General features: G+C 35.8%; 1 long non-coding RNA gene across 1 annotated transcript; it reads left to right on the top strand.

Annotated features, from left to right (window-relative positions):
* The first annotated feature begins 714 nt into the window (after positions 1-714).
* On the top strand, positions 715-1,010 carry LOC144662670 (uncharacterized). Its single transcript, XR_013572505.1, has 2 exons — positions 715-760; positions 819-1,010. It is a non-coding gene; the product is annotated as an uncharacterized LOC144662670 (long non-coding RNA).
* Positions 1,011-20,795: the final 19,785 nt, after the last annotated feature.

Genomic DNA, 20,795 nt, shown 5'->3' with positions numbered 1-20,795 from the left:
ATCTTGTTTTTGCTATGCAACCTTAATTTGAGGGGGCTTGACGTCAAGGATGGTGTGGTGACCTTGCCCAGGCTCTGGGCTATCCGCTGGTGCCCAGCTGGCGAGTAGCCGTCAAAAGCTGGGGGGAGGGTAGGGTATCACTTTTGAAAATCGCTCAGAAATATTCGCGTAAGATCGAAAAATAGTCTACACCAAAAAAGGGACAAATTTGTAAACTCAAACAAAAGTAAAACTAACTGTTATTTGTCAAAATAAGAACCGACAGCTGAGAAATAGGTAAGATGTTAATCAATAGCTGAAAAAATGGCTCAAATCTTAACTGAAAGCTGATATCCAGCATCCATCCTGACCCTCAAGTATTATTTATAAATTTATAACATATAAATATAAACATATAAATTTATAAAATTATTTATAAATTTATACTAACATATAAATTTATAAAATGCCGTTTCTTTCTTTTAGCAAAAATCGGAAAGAACTTGTCAACGATGTGCAAGTGGATTTATTTCACTCTTCTTGTGATCTCCATATCAGTGTGGAAACTTATAGGTGAGGTGTTAAGTCCACAGTTGTTTCCATGATCACAAATTCATTTTGGATGAAACATTTCTTCAGCACTGAAAAATCTACAGTAGGTCATGACATGCAAACACCTAGAAATATTTTGTTTACAGTGGTAGGTAGATAGCTAAAAATCGGACAGATATCGTAAATAATTAACAGTTATTGGACGAGGTTGAGCAAAATATCGTGTTTTGTCAGTGGCGAGCAGATCAATTATTGCGAGACACTGACAAATCACGATATTTTGCGAGAACCGAGTTCAATAATTGTTTTATCATTCGATCACTGAATTTGTTTCGCACAAAGTACCTTCGGGAACTGCGTGGAAATCGCACTATTTCTTGCTGAATTAATACAGACGAAAGCGTAACTTTGCCTTCGATAATACGAGCTTGTCTTCATCCAATTCTCTTTCTTTTAGATATTGCCAAAATAAAATAAGAGGAGATTCCATTGCCTTCTTTGTAGCTTCGCTGTTTTTTTCGGGCCTAGCAGAAAAATCCAACCGCTTTTCTTTATCTCTGGAAAACTAGCTGCCATTTTTTCTCGGAAGTAGACACAACTACGCATGAGCAGAATATTATATGTAGCAAATCACTGTCAGACGCTAATGCGCACAAGCAAGACCATTATTTGTAGGCAGGTATTTGCAGATCACGTGGTAGGCTCTCTGCCAATGAAAAGGAAGAAAAAACTGCATCGAATGATAATGGCGGTTATTCCTCTCTGGGCTTATAGAGTTTCGTAAGGGGTTTTAGCTGGGCTATGTAGTAGGGAGCTTATTTCCGGCGGGGCTTATAAGCGGCATAAAAAAACCCGTTTGGAAATGAGCTAACAAGAAACGCATTTTAAGAGGTACGTCATAAGCGATACATTGTGAAAGCCACTCTAATGAAAAGCTTTGATCCGCAAGTTACTTGAAAACTTATTAATTTTCAATATCTATTTGAAGTACAATGCTCTGTAAGGACGTTACCGGGTTGGTATGGAAATGTTTGATGGGAAATAGATTATATCCGGGGGAAGTAACAATCAAAATAGGGATTGCTTATTACCAGCATTTAACGGATTGAATATTTGAAAGAAGGTCATATAATACAGAGAAGGCTTTCATTTGTCTAGCAATTATAAAATTCGTTTTCTTAGCGTGGTTTGGATTATTATGCGAAATCGTGTAGTATAATATTGCAATCTTGCAATTATTGGACGAACGGCCTTTGTTCCAAAACATATGTTCGTTACATTCTTTCTTCGCAGTAAAATTCGTCACAAGCCTAGGAGTAGTCTGGAACGTTTAATCTTCTACTAAACAAAATGTTGGTTATTTTGAGTCCGAGTTATTTGCCTCTTGAAACAGCCTGAACAATATCACGTTACTCAAAACAGTTTGACTGTTTTCATCTTACAAGTGTTGGTATTTCATTTTAAATTATAACCACATATCAGACATTATCGCTAAGTTTGTAAATTCGCGTAAGTCCTCTTCCCTATTGTAACTTATTAATCACCTGCTTTTTATACTATTGATAACATTAATTGTATGGGGAGCTAACTTGAAAACCTACCAGTTCATTTAGCTCCCCTGCTCAATACTTAATTAACTACAAATTTCTGTAATACCCTATTTCTATTTAATTAAGAATACGAGCTAAATAAACTATTATTATTATTATTATTATTATTATTATTATTATTATTATTATTATTATTATTATCATTATTTCGCATTCTAATTTCCAGTTGTGTATGGCACACGATGCGACTTTGACTTAGATGTCGCCAGAAGGACCATCAACTTCGATTCATTGGGGAAGGATCGGTTCTGTACATACCCACATTGCAGCTGTGTTATCACGACCATACCGGGACAACATATCCGGTTGCACTTTTATATTTTCAATCTAGCGAACTCCATTTTTGGTAATGATTGGCTGAAGGTACATGATGGAAATTCTTCAAACAAATCGTTATTGGGGAGTTTTACCGGAACAAAGCAATCATTCACAGTGCAGTCAAGTGGTCGCTTTATGATGATTCAGTTGCAAAGGGATGGCTCGTCTCGCACTATCTTCAAAGGCTCTTACAATTACAGCACAACAAAAGGTAAGCAGTGTTTATCGTCGTACAGAGGGTTATGTCAGAGGTTGAAGACTGTTTCATTCTGAAACTTACCGATTTAACCGTCAGATGGACGTTTGTTCATCTTTGAGAGAAGCTTAATTTGACGAACCTTATATTTAACACAGTTGCTTATTTATCCTTTAAAAAACGCTTTGCACAAGGATCGGTAAAAGAGACAGAAATTTATAAGAATAAGTGAGGTAAAAGTGGAAACAATTTGGATAGAGTAATGTGATAGGGAGGGAGAATGAATACTTTTTGTTACTTTATTTCCTGTTATGTTCAATGAAGTCACCGGCTGATATGATTGAATTATCTATTTGTAAAATTCTGCTAGTATACTAATGAAAATGCTGCAATTTGATTGGCAAAGCTACTGTACACAACAGGAGCGGATACATGGGGGAGTGTATTGTGTGGCTAGCTACCCTCTTGATCTACCAGAAAAATTAAAATAAATATAATAAAAGGAAAATAAGGACAATGACACTGGGTAAGGCGTAAAAGTTGTTGATATTGTTAGCTCAGACAAGTTAAAATATTTGCTTACATCCACTCCCCCATAAAAAGCCTGGGGCTAAAAAAATAGTAAACAAAATATTTTTAGATAGCCACCCCCCTCGAAAAATCCTGGATCCTCTCCTGCACTATCAGCCATTGGTGTGCAGTTGCTGAAGGTCGTGAAGAGAATGGCGACATTTTCTTGTTTCTCCTAAGTTTTGAAAGGACGTAGGAATATTATTGTAAAAAACTAAAAGAAGGAAATTCACCGTCAAAATGTCAAAATTTACCGAAGGAACGGATGAACGTGAGTGCACAACTGGAAGTTTCAAATCACAATTCAGTCCGCGGTGCTACTTCATATGTAGAAAAGTAACTGCATGTGTCATTAGAAATCGTTATCCTAAGGAAAATGAGTTAGAATTCTACTGAAACAATTAGATTATTCTCTCTCAATTATACATCACCTCATAAAAATCTCGAGCCCATTGAATTGTTAAATATAATACGCAACAGACTTTCTAATTAAGAAGCTGGCTATGTAAGATCGGACCAGTCAATTTTCGGCGGAAAATGAAAATCTTTTATTTTCTTTACGAGAGTTAAACATCCTGTGCCACATTTAACAAATCGTAAACGTCACATCGTGCACTATTAAGTTAAGGATGCATGCGAGAGACTGCTAGGTAAGAAAGAACTAAAGAGTCGCTCGAGCCGACTCTATCTTGTTTTAGTATAAATCTACCAGCGTTCTATCGCGAATGCTGTTCTCTGATTGGCTACGCTACTCACTATCTATTCTGCTGCAGAATGTGAGTAGCGAAACAACGTGCGGTTGTCAACAGAATGGCCGCCACTTTTTCGCTTTTTAAATTGTTCGTGAAGAAGGACATGGATAATTTACTATTCGAGGTGATTTTGGAAAAGATAAAGACTGTAACGAAATATGTAATGAAGATTTTACACGGTAAGAAAAGCATTTAATATTCATTTACGCTTTTAAAAGCGGGTGGTTTTATAATTTTATAACATTCAGAGATGCGTCCCACCGAGACATTTTGTGGAAAAAAAGTTTAAAAAGGTTTGCAACCCAACACAGTTTCATCGTCCCATCGAGAAGCAGTAAAAGAAGAGCTAAACAGATTCAACTTGCAAGTTTTTTATGCATCAATAAATTAAGCAACAAAATTGAAAGTGAATTCAAGGTTTTTTTCCTTGCGGGTGACTCGTTCAACTTTTCATAAATTTCGTTCACGTCCTACGTTTAAAACAACCTGACTTCCAAAGGGCCTTTGTAAGTCAGTATATCTTTCAATTGTCATTTTACAATGAAAGTCCGGCTTTTCGCTCAATTTCGAGCTAATGACGGTTTAAATAAATCATGAATGAAATGCAAAGGCGCTCACTGAAGCTAAAGAATGCAATGTGGTTTCTTCCTTGTGAACAACTTGTTCAACTGTTCAGAAATTTCTAATCGTTTACGTTTTCGAATTAAAAAAAAAACTTGGCTTCCAAGGGTCCTTGTAAGTCAGTAAATCTTTCAATCGACATTTTACAATAAAAAACTTGGCTTTTTTCAGTTTCGAGCAAATAACGGTTTCAATAAATCTTGAATGAAATGCAAATGCGCACACAAAAGCCAATGCAATGTGGTGCAGTTGTCAATTATCCGCGTGTGGCGTGGCCTATTTATATCATTTAAGCAATAGACCGCGCTTTCTAGGGCTTTACTGGCGTAATAAAACCACGCGAGATGTTGGTAGAACAGGAGAAAAGCTTGTAAATCTCGAGCCGCAGGCAAGTGATTTACAAGCTTTTCGAGTGTTCTCCCAACATCCCAAGTGGTTTTATTACGCCAGTAAAGCCCTAGAAAGTGCGGTTTATTGCTTTTATGAAATTACTATAGAAAACTTTCGTCAAAGACATAGGAATCTATCTTATTTTTCGTGATCAAATGTCTTATTCTCAACAAGTTCATCGGATGACGCTGTAAACCAATCACAGCGGCTGAAAGAATAAAACACAGGTTCAGCTCCGCACACAAAATTCACGGATCGACGAGCAAAAACGTTCAAAAGTTGTCTTAAAGCTATAAAAGTCATAAGAAAGGCAAAGAAAATTACAAACTGACATGGTACGAAATTTATTCACGATTTTAAAGTTCTTTGACGTGGAAAACTAGCAAATTGTGGCCGGAGTCATTCATCGCGAAAGTGAGAGACTGCACGAAAACTTTGCATGCAAGTTTACAAACTTCGCAGACTGACGAAGGTATTGAGAATAAAGGTTAGTTCCACAAACTCTGCTTTAGAAATTTGTTATGATTTTATTTATTCCGTATTCTTTCGTTTTCGCCGAATAACAGACTTGGCAGAAAGCACTGAAAGCATATAAAACTAAAATTATAATTCAAGCGCGAGGACTCAGCGTAAGTTTCTGTCATCAAAATAATTCAAGTAAGCTTTCATCGCGACCAATTTGATGCAGTTTTAATTCCTTTCAAATAACATTTCCGAGTAAATGTTGAATGGAACGATATCCGTGTTTTTAATATTTTTCCAGTCCGATGAAAGCCGACCTGTTTATTGTGTTCCTTCTCATTTGTTTGTCTCTGCGTTTTCGTTTTTTCTCTAGTTACTTCGCTCCAACTGTGGTGAGTGGGAAATTTTTTTTTTGCGATCCACCCTCACTAAATTTTCACAATGAGAACCATATCCTCCGTTTTAACAATCAGATAGACCAAAAGAAGATATTAAACTAACGTTAATTCTTCGTCCTTATGCGTAATTTATAATTGAGCGTAGTGCGACCATGTCGGGACGGAAGCGGGACTTTACCAGTACAATAGTACATAGGTTTTTTGAACAATTTGACCAATCAGAGCGCGCGTAGTATCTGAGTTATTTTATAATATTCGATAAAAACGAGAGCCTATCTTGTTGTTAAGTTTCGAACGTCTAGTAGATTTATACTAACACAATTAGATTATTTGCTCTCGATTTCTTTGTGTGATAGTTGATTCGGGCTTCGCCGGCCCTCATCAACTATCACACGATAGAAATCTCGAGCTCATAATCTAATTGTTAAATGTGTTTGGCAAACCTCCCAAGTGCATCCATATAGCACTTGATGACTGGCCCCAAGGGAAACAGTGGGTTTTGTTTTCCCGAGACCCTCAATGTTCCCCGAGGTGAAGCCGATCAAGGGGAACATCGAGGGGAAACAAACTTACTGTTTCCCGCGGGGACAGTCAGTAAATGTTCTGTTATACCCCCTAACTGAATTTAACACCTTGTTGTCTTCATTTATTTATCACTTAATTTTTCTTCGGTGAAAACGACATAAATTTATTCACTGAAATTGTTAACATTGCGCGAAACTTCAAGCTTTCCAATTTGCATTGTGATGTATTCTTCTTTGAGTCAAATGAAATTTTTGCATGTACAAAATTTTTTTATCTTTTAACTGTTGACTCCTGAGTACGAAAAAACACGATGTCTAGAAGTTTACCGTTTATCCACAACTTCGAATTGCTTTGTGCTCATACCGGACTTGATACCGTGGTTTCCTGATGAAGGTTCAACCTGTTGTCGCCCTACGGAGTTAGTGAGTTTTATTAGCCCTAGGGTGTTCTATATAAAGTTTTGACGCGCGTCACATGATATGCTCTCGTCTAAGCAATAGAAAACTGTATTTCAGTTGGGGGTATAACAAATCTTGATAGTGCACGCTGTGGCGTTTACCTTTTGTTTTGTAGCACAACTTTAAGGCGCTTTACTGCAGTTTCTCTGTATTACAACTGTGCGTGCCAAGGCTACTCTCTGAATTCAGAATTAAACTTTGAATTGAATTCTGAATTCTGAATTTTTGAATTAAAGTAACACGTGTAGTACTTACCTAATCCCTGCATCTACCCAAGTTCAAGAAAACTACCCGATGAAAAAATTGCAATAATTAATTTGAGGTTCGAAACCCGGTCAAAGAGAAAAGAGAAAACTAAAACCGTTGATAAAACTATGTGTTGTACAAGGTGACCAAAAAAATGGAAAACAGAAAAATGAGCTCTGCTGAAAAGAAAAGACGACGGAAGAAGGGCCAATGTCAACGTCTCTGAAGAAGAAAAATAACAGAAGAACAGAAGATTGAAATTAGAAATCAAACAAAACCAGTAACAAAAAGAAGGGAAAGAATGGTTAGACGCGGTAAAAGACATGATAACAAAAAAGTAGCAGCGGTGGCGCAGTGGCGAGAGCGCTCGCCTCCCACCGATATCTCCCGGGTTAGATTCCTGGATGCGGCGTCATAATATCATTATGTGTGTTGAGTTCGTTGTTGGTTCTCGTCCTTGCTTCCCCTTATCTTTCTTCTGGAAGCTGGTGCACCAAGCAAGTAAAGAGGAGTGGAAGAAAACGAAGAAAAGCACGAAAAAGGATCCGTTTTGTCCCCACTACTGCAACCCGTTCGAAGGTGGGACACTCCTTTTTGTCGTAGGACGAAACGAGCCCAGAAACATTTCACGACCCGTTGTCGATCATGCAGAGAGCAGTAACCATATGGGTGTCTTGTCCTTTCTGGCACTACCCGAGCGGAATGTATTTTAGTCTCATTCAGGAGCGTACACGGATTGCGTAGACGCCGTTGGTCCAGGAAGGACGGATAACATGTGAGAGAATGTTTGTTGTTACGATCCAATACAAATGTTTTGTTCTGACGAACATTATGATGCTTTAAACAGCTACGTCGCTGAGGACCACTATGACGATTAAGAAGTTGTGTCTGTAATACTGGTCTCCCCGATCTGGCTTGTAAAATAAATTTCGCTCTTTTCTTGTGTGTTGCAAGACTTTCATGTACTTATACTAAAAACACAATTCACTTGACCGGATCATTAATTTTTTTCTAGTTTTTAAGGATTTTCGGTTCACCTGAACGAGCGCTTGTAACGACCACTGTCAAGGCTTAAATTTATCACAACTTTGAAAATTAATTAAAAAAGAACTAACAACTTCTGTACCAAACAAACACCAGAGCCTGTTAAATTATGTCTTTTTAATTTATCACACCAACTTTCACGAACATTGAGCTCGAATCAAGCCAGCAGCAAAACATTAACGACACCCCTATCACACACCTTGATGAAACACTTGAAAACGGCTCAGATTCAAACTTTATTTTTGAAAAAGTGAGGCGGTCTACTTCAATCAAAATGACGTAGCCGAAAAGTAGATGTAATAGAAAATGTTTCTACAGAAAAAACCTTCTAGTATCGTCTTAAAGAAATATTTACAGCTGTGTAAACTTGCCCAATTTCAAAGATCTTCATGTTTGCAGCCATTTTGAGGGACTCGTCAGGACGAGGAGTTTCATCAACTGGCCTCGCAGACATACCTCACACCATCAGAAATAAACAAAGAATAGATATAAATGCATTGCAGTTCAACTGAAAGAGAATAAATCGTGTTTAAAAATGAAAGCTCGACTTACATTTCAACGATTTCTACGGGCGTAAGGTCATTCTTGTTCGAATCTCGCTTGATGATTCCACAACACATAACAATAAAGTGTGATAAATTAGAAAGACATAATTTAACAGGCTGTGGTGTTTGTTTGGTACAGAAGTTGTTAGTTCTTTTTTAATTAATGTTCAAAGTTGTGGTAAATTTAAGCCTTGACAGTGGTCGTTACAAGCGCTCGTTCGGGTGAACCGAAAATCCTTAAGAACTCGAAAAAAATTGATGATCCGGTCAAGTGAATTGTGTTTTTAGTATAAGTACATAAAAAGCCTTACAACACACAAGAGATTAGCGAAATCTATTTTACAAGCCAGATCGGGCAGACCGGTATTACAGACACATTTTCTTAAGACTCCCACTTTGTCGAGGACCACTAAGATTCCTGGCTAGAAAGCCGAGCAGCACCTTTCCATTCTTTTATTTTTCTTTTCGCATATGGAGCGAACGATACTTCTGGGTAGAAGAAGGATAAGGCTGGTTCGGAGATGTCTGCAATATGGAAACCAGTAGAACAGAAACTGTCTATCTAGGATACTATCAAAAAGACGATGTACCGGACCACAGATGGTTTCAGAGAGTTGAAAACGAGGCCATTTATATCCTAATTCACAAAGCTTTCCTAAATGCGGACAGACAGAGGGTAGATATAAACCACCGCCCGTATGAGACAGTGTGCTGGAGAGCCGACTGAATTCAGCGGTGAACTGAGTCGAACTAAAAAAATCAAACCGGCTTGATAGATTTGCCAGCAGGTAGGGTTCAAAATCAGCCCTAGCAAGACAGAAGGTTTCCTTTTGAACATCACAGCAACATTGTCAATCAAGATTGGACAGCTGTACCTTGCGATGACCCAGTGTTTCACCTATTTGGGAATTACAGTCTGCAGTAGAGAGCGAACCGACCTGAAAAACCGACTGATGCATATGACTAGTTAAGCTGATGAGCCTTCACAAAACTGCGACCTTTGTAGAGCAGGGGAAAGTCAAGCACAAGGCGCAAACATAAAGATCTACCAAGCTTCTGAACTCCCCGCACTACTCTTTGGATTTGAATGTTGGAAAACGATTATACATGATCTAGAAAAGCTAAAGGTTAAAAAGAAATCTTCATGTGGCCATCGCCATATTAAATAAATAACTGATGAACGTAATTTCTAAACGAAACTTAATCCAGCTTGAGCTCTCGGTACAAGATCATAAATGTCGCTCCGCGAGGGAAGGGAGGCTACATTCTTACTTATTCTTATACTTTTGGTATCTGTTTAATGATCCTTCGTTATTTTTCAATATGTCACGGTTTACTTGCAGAGAAACCAAAAATAATTGTTCCATGGCCAGTTGTGAGGACAGTACCAAGTCATGTCTTGTGGTGTTCTGCTGAGGGTTTTCCACCTATTAACATGTCGTTGCTTTGGAACTCTACATCCTTGGCTAATGGAATTGGGAGGGTAATGAAAAGAGCAGACAAAGAAGGCAAATACACCTGTTTCGCTAGGAATGAGGCTGGATTTGACTCAAAAGAGTTCCCAGTTACATTTGTAGGTGGGTCTCTCATTATTTTAATAAGTCATACCTAAAATGTACAGAAGTGAGCTCCTTCCTTTTATGAAACAAAATTATAAATGATGTGCTGTTGTGTACTGTACGGCGGGGTGCGGTTAAGTGTGATGCAGGTGTGTTGATCGGTGTGGTGTGGTGTGGTGTGGTGTGCTGTTGTGCGGTACGGTTTGGGGTGGTGTGGTACAGTTTGGGGTAGTTTGATTCAGTGCGGTATGGTGTGCTTCGGTGTGGTGGGGTTTGTTGTGTTGCGGGGTGGTGCAATGCGTTGCGGTGCGGTGCGGTGCGGTGCTGTGCTGTGCTGTGCGGCGCGGTGCGGTGCGGTGCGGTGCGGTGCGGTGCGGTGCGGTGCGGTGCGGTGCGGTGCGGTGCGGTGCGGTGTGGAATGGTGTACTACGATGTGTTGTGGTTTGGTGTGCTGCGGAAGTTTGTGGTGCAGTGTGGTGTGGTGTGAAGTATGTTGTGTTGTGGTGTGCTGTGCCGCGTTGTGGAACAGTGTGCTGAGCGCTACTGTGCGGCGCAACGGGTGTGGTGCAGTGTGGTGCGGTGTGGAATTGTTTGCTGCGGTAGGATGCAGTGTGGTGTGTGTGTTTGTGGGGTGGTGCGATGTGGTTCAGTGTGGCTCGGCTCGGCAGTGTGTGGTTTAGTGTGGTGCAACACAGTGCGGTGGTTTCTATCAAGGAATTTTAAAACTTTACCAAGTGTGCACAATGGCTTATAATGTTGAAATACACGTGACTGAAAAAAAAAAAACTGATCATAGTATATATTTTATTATTACGCAGGTTCAACATCATCTGTTTTAACGTTGCCTTGTTTATAAGGCGATAGTAACCTTCATTATTTTTATAGCAGATAATCTACTTTAATCCGAATTATAGCGCTGTTATACATGGATATTTTTCAGGTTGCAAGAATGCTTGCTCTGGCAACGGCGGAGTAAATGACTGGACAGGCCAAGTTGAGAATGACTATAGTTGCAAGAATATCAGTTCAACGATTGACCTGTTCAATTGTCTACCGACAACAGCGTCAAAGTTGTAAGATTTTACTCTTCTTTATAATATGATTCTTCTGTTTCTGTCTCTCCTTCTTTGTCTGTATGCGTGTGTGTCTTTTTTTTCTTTTTTTTATTTTTTATTGATTATTAGAAGGAAAAAAAAGTAACATACATAAATGCACAAAAAATAAAATAACATGTGTTTTTCTAAAAAAAAAGAACAGCAAAAAACAAAAACAAAAACAAACAAAAATATACCTACATACATGTAGCAGAAGAAAAAAGTACATGTAAGGTTGATTAAAATAGGATTCGTTATAGTCTATAAACTAAAGTGGCATGTGCAAACTAGGACGGGGGAGTGAAGGACAGACCGACATAGATAAGAGATTAAGAGATTAAACATTTAAATTACCTACCTATTTCCTCCATTTGGTATTACAAATTTGTTCCTTATTATTAGATTTCATAACTATAGGTTCAGTTTGATAAATGTATTTTAGTTTACTATTAAATACTCTTAAAGAAGGACGAATTGATTTATTACGGCAGTCATATATATGTTGTTTAGTCTTCGTTTCTTTCCCAAATTCCCAAGAGCTTATATATATCTATGTCGGTCAGTTTATCTAAGCTTATATTCAATTTATTACACCAAGAAATGAAATCCAGCCAGAATTTCTCTGTAGCATGACAGTAAATAAATAGGTGTTCGAGGCTCTCGCTCTCTTTATCACAAAAGGTACATAAAGCGGAAGGTTTCAAACCAACGTTGTGAAGAAAGTAGTTTGTTGGTAAATATCTATTTAGAATTTTGTATTGAAATTCGCGGGTCTTAGTGTCCATGGCGACCTTGAAAGGTAACTTGTAGATTGCTTTCCAATCAAGAGGAAAATTGAAAAATTGATCGGTTAATCTTGCTTTTGCCGTGGGAGCCTTTTCAAATTTGCGCCGTACTTCTACGTAAATAGTCTTGGAGACTGCTTTACTAAGCGGAACGTCCTGTTTTCTAAAATGCAGTTGAGTAAGATCATTCAAAACAAAATGATTTTTATGTTGAGGTTCAAAAGACATCAGAGAATTTCGCCATTGTGCAGGAAGAGCATCAATAACTTTCATTAGATAGAAAACTTCCAAGGGAGAGAGACCGGAGCTATTTAGGTTTGTTTAACGATTAGCTCATTTTCATTTGATATAAGATCCGCTAGTACAACAATACCCTTATTAAATAAAGTGCGGTGGAAAGCGGTTTTTCCGTCAAGGCAGATATACTTATTGTTCCATATGACAGCTTTCGCCAATTTATTCCTGTCCGTTTCTTGATCACTTACTTCAGTGCACGTGGCTGTTGAAAATTCTGCAAAATGTTTCAAACATTCTTCATAAAATCTAGGTAACTTAATGGGCAATTTTTTAATATCAAAGGCGCAGCCAAAAATCAATTTGCCTCCAATTGGATTTAAATAATGTAACAGAATTAATTTCCAACTGCTCTGTTGAGATTCCAAAAACTTTTTTGTAACAGACTAGTCATTGAGTTGTAATAATTGATTCTAAATGTGGTGCAGTCAAACCACCACTTTCTTGGTCACTTATGAGGGTTGAACGCTTAACTTTGTCTTTTCCTTTCCAAATAAACTAAAATATTAATTTGTTTGCTTCTTTGATTATATCTTTGTGAACGCTTACCAAACCAGCTCGATACATAAAGAAAGCGATAACAAAGGTCTTAACTAACTGTATTCTTCCGAGAATTGTCAAGTTCCTCCAATTCCATAAATGTAGCTTCTTTTTAATAGAAGTCAAAATTTCGTCAAAATTTAGCTTTTTCCAAATTAAAGGCCTTCATCGTACGTAAAGTGCACCCCTAATATTTTAACAGCCTTTTTAACAGTTATATTTCTGGTAAAATTGTGTGGGAGTTTACCTGTAGTCTTCTGATTGCCCAGAAACATGACTTCCGTTTTGTCATAGTTAATTCTCAATCCAGAACATAAAGTAAAACATTCTATTGTATCAAAAAGAGCGTTTAAAGAAGTGTGATTTCTAAGAAACACTGTCAAGTCATCCGCAAATATTTCCAGTTTTATCTCATCGCCGTCAACTTGTATCCCTTGAATGTCCTTGTCGTCACGTATGATAATGGTTATTATTATTTTACTAGCTCCGTGAGCAGTCAAGATGAAACGAATCCCGTGCTCTGATTGGCTACCCGAGCGGTCAAGATGGAGCCATCTTGACCGCTCGGGATCGCCCGCTGTGTTCCCGCAAGCGAAAAAACTTTTTAGTTCCGTCGTCGCTACTTCAAAAAGCTTTTCCGTCGTAAATTTGAGCTATGAAAGTATTTTCCGAAACAACACAAGTATTTTCTGTCTGTTTCTAGCGAAATGGAGTCCGATAACAAAGAAATAGGCATTGAACAAACTAATTTTAACAAATTAATCAACAAATGCTAACGAACTTCGTGAATTTTACTTGCCACAACAACCACCTAATACAAAAATTAAAACGCAAAGCGACTTGAAGACATGTCGGTTTTTATCGGCGGAAAAGGGAGAGAAGTCAGTGACATACCTGAAGAATAAAGACTTCGGCAAACTAGTCGTTTGTGTAAAATCTTCAAAATGGAAGAAAGCGGACGGCACGGCAAACCAGGCACTGAAAGCTTTTAAAACATCTTTTCACCGAAGCCTCTAACGCTCACGTCGAATAAGGTCTAATCGAACATTTATATCAACGATGTAGGAAAGTTCAAGCTTTTCCCGTGAAGTGGTAAGTCCCAAACGCTTTCAACAATCACAATTTCAATATTCAGCTCGTGTCAGGGCAGGTTTGCACCACAAAAGCGCCAGAAGCGAGCAAATACTCTTTCAACAATCACAATTTCAATATTTAGCTCGTGTCAGGGAAGGTTTGCACCACAAAAGCGCCAGAAGCGAGCAAATACTCTGCAAAACGTCCAATAATCAAAAACTGGCGGTCAGATGGAAAGGACATTCCTGTTTTAAGGCTTCAAACTCAACGTTGATTCACAATTTTAGCCATTTCAATATCCTTTTGACGGTTAAAAAGAGTTGAATTTCGCTGTTGTCGCGTCGTTTTTAATACTTCAACTCGATTCATTCAAGAATTTGACAGTCACTCGTTATACTTTTAAACCAATGAAATGATTTTAGCGTGCGACTACATGTGCTGTCCCGCGTTTTTTTCACATACCCCTATAAAAAAAATTTAAATCAAATCTTGAATCAAAATCTTGAAACAAAATCTGAACACAAATCTTGATTCAAAATCTTATACCAAAACTTTTTACAAACCTTGAATCCAAGCGTAGCGTTTTATAGTATTTTATTTTTTAAATGCATGAAACTTTTGATCAAATATAATATTTTATTATATTTGCTCCTTGTCTTTACAACTGATCTGGAAATTAAATCTTTTTTACAGTGCTTACTCCAAAACTGAACAAAATCTGGATTCAAAAAATGGAATCAAAAATGAAATCAAAAAATGGAATCAAAAATGGAAATTAAAAATGGAACCAAATATCAAAATCTCTTATACTCTTTTTCAAAATTTTGGATACAGTGCGTTTAAACAAGCCTTGATATCATAACTGAAATATCAATCTGGAAAACCAAGCGAAGCCGAGTTTTATGATGTTTTTGAAATTTATTTCAAAATCTCTTATACTCTTTTTTAAAAATCTTGCATCTTAGTGCGTTTAATTATTCCTTTTATCAAGTTGGATTCTAGTGCGTTTAAAATGAACGTCTTATATTACATTTTCAATATAATATTTTTGTATTTTTATCAGATTTTTGAACATGTTTTTATGTAGGATCATATTTGATATAATACCGAGATCAGTACAAATGTTAACTAATCTATTTGATTGTTCCTTTTCACTTAATTGTAAGAAAAGTGTATTGTCTTTAATGCAATGTTTTTCTATGATATTCATCATCTCAACGAATTTTTCTTTGATGTAATTTGATGTCATTATAATATTTATTATACATTATTTTTTATATCATTTATACAGTGCGTTTAATCTGATTTTTTGTTGTAAATGATGCTGTTATTAATATGCTTTTGTGTCAAAAGATGTCTCCATTTACCGGATAATTTATAGTTATAATTATTGCAAATGACACAAAACCATTCCTTTTTAGATGCATATAAAGTCTTGGACCTTCTTTTTGCATCCATCTTGTCTTTTTCAGTAAAATATCTTCGAACTTCAACCATTTATATATATACTTTAGAAATTTTTATATATTTTTAACCGACAGTTATGGTAAATTTTTAATGTTATATATTTCTTGTGATTCGTTATTTTTTATATATATTTATGACTTTTTTAAAATTATGGTGATTAATATTTTATAGTTCAAGGTTAAACATCTGCATTATTGTCATGGTTTCATAATATTTGGTTCAATACAATAGATTCGAATGTTCTATTGTTTATATTAACTAACCAATCATATTACAATAAACTTTTATACAAACTTTTATATAAACGTTTGTCATAAAATAAACTTTTATTCTCAGAATTGATTCAAGATGCCTAAGTCAATAAGCACGAATTTTATATATGTTGTAGATCCTTCATTGGTATCCAACTATTAAAATCATCATTATATCCTTTCCACTTCACTAAAGCTTGTTTCTTCTTATAATCCCTCCGAATGACTTTATCAATTCTGAATACGTCCTGTTTTGCTTTTAACAGTTCAGGTTCATAAAAACTTCCTTGTATGTCTTCATTATTGAGATCTTTCAATTTGTAAGTAATAGGATTAGTGTATTGTATCTTATCGATGGTAAAAATTTCTTCTGTCCAGTTTGGCGTGTACCCTTTATCGAAAATATTTCTTTTATACTTCGATATTCGAACCTTATCACCTATTTTGAATTTCGGTTTCTGTTTTGATGTTTTCATATCACCGTATAAATTGAAATATACTAAGCCTTCATTCTTTTTCCTCGATGCTTCTACGGGTGTCATTTTAATGCTTGAGTGTTTGGTATTATTATACTGCTTCACTAATTTGGGCAACATATCAACATACATAGTATTGCCTTGTACGGTAAACTGCTTCCACATTCGGGTTTTAATTGTCCTGTTCCATCGTTCACAAACACTACTCTTCTCTTCGTTCTCGGTGGAGTATAGTGTTATACCATTCTTTTCCAAAAGCTCCTTCATATTTTTATTGTAATACTCTTTCCCTTTATCAGTCCAAAGATATTGTGGTTTACGCCCCTCTTTGAATATTGTTTTGAATGCTTGAGTTACTGTTTCACCTTTTTTATCTTTCAAAGGCACTATCCAACCATATTTACTAAAAACATCCAGTACCATGAGAAGATATCTGTAGCCTTTGTTCCATTTACTGAACTGTTGCATTTCAACCAAATCCGAACACCATATTTCATCAATATGGTTAACTATAACACGCCGTCGAGTAAAGTTACGCTTTATTGGTTTGTGTAACTCATCAGCTAATTCTTTTTGCCAACTTTCTTCACTCGACGGCCTTTTCCGTTTTTTGACTTCTTTTTTTTATACCCATACCTACTTTTGATTTACCAGCTATTATATTTCGAGCCAAAGCATGTCCCCATTGCCTGTCTTTCCATGGTATTGCGTCTAAGGATTTAACCATTTTCCTGTCTGCTTCATTTTTACACTTTACTTGATCTTTTGAGGATTTATTTGCACATACGCTGTAATCTACATCATGTTGCATGCTGACGGCATCTGTTTTTCCTGTTGGTTTTTCATATATCTCCAGTATTTTACCTGTTTTTTGATCCCACTTTACCTGTTTCTCTAAAGGATTACCAGGACCTGTATACCGATGACCAGGCATTACAAAACCCTTTTTTGGTGCTACTTTTAAAATAGCTTTATGGATATCGATACCTTCACCTTTGATGAATTTACTCTTTTTGTTTTTACAGATTGAGCAAATTGATTTTTCCATAAGTCGGCCATTCTTTGCTTTTACTTTTTTAGTATTGATTGAATTTGTTTTTTTATTACATGAAACGCAGTATGACAGGCACATATATATTATATGTTAGATATTAATCACAATAATGATTAATCCATTTGCCGTTTTTATATTCTGTGTAATTACATGATGGATTAAATTTTTCATGTGCATATGCACCAGCGGGCTTCCAAAAATTAGATGTCTGAATCCCGCTTTTTTTATTAAATATACCTTTAGCAAAGTCACCGCGCCAATATTTTTTAAATAGATCTTTATCACCTCCGGTAACTGCCATGATAGCCGATGCTAAGTCTTGAGCCTGTTGAAACCCTGGAATCTTTTCGCCGACCTTTTTGTTAATCGTTTCACCTACTCCACGCCCTTTTTTCTCACTAACAAAACGGGTTTTAGTAATACCACAAGAAGCGCATTTTGATTTGAGCAATAAACGATTGTTTTTTGTTCTCACATATTTTTCAGAACTAGGAACTGAATTAGTTTGTCTTTTTTCACGTACGCAATACGTTTTAGTCATTGTATATATATGAGTTATATATTTCTGAAATAATGTTGAATGAATTTTTCATTATTCATTGTGTCATATATGTCAAACACTTTTAATAAATTATAATACGAATTTCCCTTATTCATTTCGTTGAGAAAGTATAAAGAGAAGTATCCGCATGTGGTTGTATTTATATTCTGTATCTGATTGTTTTGATGTATCAATGTTAAATTCTTCTTTTTTGCGTGATCGACTATTTCTTGAAATGGAGGCATACCAAAACTATCAAAATAATTGATTACCATATCTTTTACATAAGTTGCAACCCAATGGCTACCGCTCATATAAGATGGTTCAAGATTGTAAATAAATAATGCTTGTTTATGGTTATGTGGTACTCTTTTATCCCTTGACAAAACATCACTAATTGGGATGCTTAAATATCTGCACCATTTTATTAGATCAAAATTACTCATCGGTATATTCTTATGGAATGTTGGCTTTATTACTTTCTTTTCGGTTTTAAGATTTTTTTTTTTGGAAGCACTAATCCACCTGTTCTAAGAAATTTATCATATTCACCCCATGATCCTATTACTGGAGGAGATCTGTAAGATAATACATCTTTCTTACTTGGTAGTTTGATTTTGCCACCATTTTTTGGTCTTTGTGGTGAATAATAAGGGTATTCTATTTGCATTCCTGTCCCTCCTTGAGGGGGAGTGACTTGAATTCCTTTTCCAATCATATCCCTTCGCATTTTACTTATTTGGGCTTTAGATAAAGTCAGTGTAATGCCTTTTCCTTCACTTTTTACTTTATTGTGCCGTGTTATTTGTCTTTTTGTAAGGTATAACTCAGTATTACCCTTCTTTTTGATCTGATGCTTATCAATCAATAAACTCACTTCACTTGAATTTTTGATTGCTCTGGCTAGCTTTTTCATTTGGCCTTCTGTTAAATGAATATATGCTGAAATATATTTTGTGCTCATAGTCTTGCTCTATATATAATAGTGTTAGATTAAATATTACATAAAAATAAGTTCATTCCCAATTTTGTCAATTACAATTTTTTCTTCATAAAGAACTACAGCGTATATCATATAATCGTCAGTAGCTTGTACATTCAATCTGTAATGAAACAATAACTGTTTTGGATCATCAGTAACCGATTCCTTATGATTTCTTAAATCGAAATAGATAACAGGAAATAATTCAGAATAATTTTGTAAATTTAACTGAGTTCCTGTATTGTAGTCGTTGGTTCTGAATGCATATTCTTGAATGTCATTATATAATCTTGGTTTAAAATCACAATCATACTCTAGTTCTGGAGTAAAATATGAATTTCCAAGTTGCAATCGACAGGTAGATAGTGTACATGCATTATCACCCGCATTTATTTTAAAAGTATCAAAAATAAAGGGGTTTTCTAATTCATTATTTGACTTGTTTCTTTGCAGATATACAAAAACATGTTTTGCATTTTTAATAGCTGGTGTAATTTGATATATCCCAGAAATAGCAGTTGTTGGCGATGAATGTTTAATAAATTCTCTTAAATATGTCCATTTTGTTGCTGTTAAAAAACTACTATTCACTAATTTTTGTCCTGCTGATGTAAAGTTTAAACGCGGTAGCCATAACTGAAAATCTTGAACAACATATCGTGTTTCATCCCCAGCAACTCTATAAATAAATTCTCTATCATCATTTAGTGTTATGTTTAGTTCGATTTGCATTGGTGGTATCATTTTATCGCGGAGTTCTTGAAAAATTGAAAACCTATTTAACGGAATGATTGCGTATACGTCTTTTGATTGTGAACACAATTCAGCTCTTTTAATTGCTCCTACTTTTGGGGCTGTTCTTAAATCGCCAGCTAATACAGCTCTATCGTCGAGATACCAATTGAAATTGGTAGCTACTGTACGACTATAGTCATCAGAAAATTCAAGCAATCCTTTTATGAAACAGATTTTATGCAGGTCATTACCATCGTAAGGTTTTTTACCTCCTGAAGTTATCATAATGTGATTTATAATACTGGTACTATCATTTATCGTTGACGTTAGCGCAGGTGTTTCTAGAGCATTGACCGCAATGTTCGATCCATCAGCCTTTTTCTCAAGTTTATATTTCACGATAAAATACCCATTATACCAATCAAACCAACTAGACCTATCAGTCATATTGAATATATACCCTGTTTTTTCCTGATATAGCCCATTTGCAGGTCGAATAATGGGTGTTTGCAGATTGAATCGGAGATAATCAACTTTTTCAACATTTTCTATGCTTCTGAAACTCATTTATATTATTAGATTAGATAATTTACTTCAATTGTGCTAATCGTTTCAAAATAAGATCACCAGCTTTTTCACTTCTATTTAACACGGATTTTAAACTTTTCTTTTGTGCTTTGATTATTGGTGATTTATTGAGATATTTTACCATTTTTTTAGCATATTGTCCGATATTTTCTAAATCATTAGTTATTAAACCTGATCCTTTATGACGATATTGATATAAACCTTTTTTAGGGTTATAAAATTTTGACCATTCGTATACTCGATTCATTTTATATTATTAGTTTAGATTAATTCACCTCTTTGATAACGATATGAAACGCCGTATCGATTTCATTTAAATCAATGGGACGATTATACGAATCGGTTATATATAGTCTGATTGAATCAATACTATTTTTATTAATTGGTGAAAATTTCAACCTTCTCGGTTCAATAGTAAAAGGAAAAGATCTACGAATTCCTTGTGCTATGATACTAAAACAAAATAATACATCTTTTGATTCATCTGTCAATGATCGGTGAGTTAAATCACAATGAATACATATCATATCAACGCTCCTTGTTAAATCAGGTATTTTATCACTGATGTTGCTTCCAGCTGATAAAATTTTCTTATCAAAACCCAGTATCATATTAAAGTCTGATACAGATAGATCTAATTCATAATTTTGCTGTATGGTTATTATTGTTCTAAATAATGATAAATCAAA

This window comes from Oculina patagonica, chromosome 8, assembly GCF_052425735.1.
Source record: "Oculina patagonica isolate OP01 chromosome 8, crgOcupat, whole genome shotgun sequence".
NCBI classification, from domain to species: domain Eukaryota; kingdom Metazoa; phylum Cnidaria; class Anthozoa; order Scleractinia; family Oculinidae; genus Oculina; species Oculina patagonica.
Note: the sequence above shows the minus strand (reverse complement) of the source record. Positions and strands in the feature narration are given on the sequence as shown.